Source organism: Chrysochloris asiatica, unplaced genomic scaffold, assembly GCF_000296735.1.
Source record: "Chrysochloris asiatica unplaced genomic scaffold, ChrAsi1.0 scaffold00062, whole genome shotgun sequence".
Classification (NCBI taxonomy): domain Eukaryota; kingdom Metazoa; phylum Chordata; class Mammalia; order Afrosoricida; family Chrysochloridae; genus Chrysochloris; species Chrysochloris asiatica.
Genome location: NW_006408580.1, coordinates 7,650,688 through 7,652,072, shown reverse-complemented (window position 1 = coordinate 7,652,072; position 1,385 = coordinate 7,650,688). Strand labels below are relative to the sequence as shown.

Genomic DNA, 1,385 nt, shown 5'->3' with positions numbered 1-1,385 from the left:
TATAAAGAAAAGGTCATGTGTTATATTGTCCTGCAATTTTCTATGGCAGAATTGAAAATAAGAAGAACAAGTGAACTAATCTGCATTACCATTATTTATGGTTCATCCAAATTGAGTATGATAGAAAGGGAAGACAAATAACACTCATTTGTCTCTGTGAATCATTATTTTATACTTGCAAAGTCAAAAAACAACAAATAGTTTTTACAATGCCAGAGATGGAGGCTATGGGTACAGGGCTGGTGGACTGCCATTGCCATCTTTCAGGCCCAGGCTTTGACCATGATCTGACGTTTTGGAGAAAGCCAATGTTAGGGCCCTTGTGGCACTTAGTGAACATTCAGGATAATTTGAAAAGATGCAGCTTTCAGAAAGGTACAATGGATTTATCCTGCCACACTTGATTGTTCATCCAGTTCAAGCACTTCCACCAGAAGACCAAAGAAGTGTCATATTAAAAGATCTGGATGCAGCTTTGCCCATTATTGAGATTTATAAGGATCAGTTGTTGGCAATTGGAGAGGTTGTGCTAGATTTCTACCCTCAATTTGACAGCACTGATGAACAGAAGGAAGAACAAAGACAACTCCTCATCAGACAGATCCAATTAGCCAAAAGACTAAATTTGCTTCTAAATGTCCACTCACGCACAATTGGCAGGTCCATCATCAACCTCTTACATGTGATGACAAGGTGCTACTGCTGCATGCATTTGATGGTCAGCCATCCGGTAACCGTGGAAGGAGTCAAGAGGTGGGTTGTTGTTGTGTTGTGAAGTGGCGTCGAGTTGGTTCCTACCCACAGTGACCCTGTATAGGGTTTCCGAGGAGTGGCTGGTGAGTTTGAACCACCAAACTTGCGGTTCAAACCGACTCTGCAGTCCAGCACACTTACCTACAGTGCCACACAAATCCTCCCTCTATCATAAGAAGTGGACAGAAGCAGAAACTGTTGAAACAGTGACCTTTAACTTCTATATTCTTAGAAATAGATTCATCTGCACTAGGTACAGAAAAACAAGTACAGAATGATCCTGAGAACATTCCATCTCAACAGAATATATTACCCAGGTCAAAGGGCCGACCTCGGACCCATCTCTTACCCACCGGCCCCTCCGGAAGAAGAGTCACAAGGTCGACCAGCACAGACACCCCACCGGTGCGCCCCAAGGGCCTGTCTCCAGGAAGGCGCTCTGTCTTGTCCTCGGAGACTCGGGTCCGACCAGCGAAACGCCGTTGCGGGGCGACCACGGAGGCCACCGTGGGCCAGGACGTCCTCGTCAGTATAACAAGTTATAGAAGCGACGATACAAAATGTGTTGGATGTTTTTCCCAAGCTTTGACAGCTGCTCCAGAAGTAGCTTCAAAATCAATTACAAAATCAAA

At 44.7% G+C, this 1,385-nt stretch overlaps 1 pseudogene; it reads left to right on the top strand.

Moving 5' to 3' along the window:
• The first annotated feature begins 218 nt into the window (after nucleotides 1–218).
• On the top strand, nucleotides 219–1,360 carry LOC102811894 (annotated as a pseudogene).
• Nucleotides 1,361–1,385: the final 25 nt, after the last annotated feature.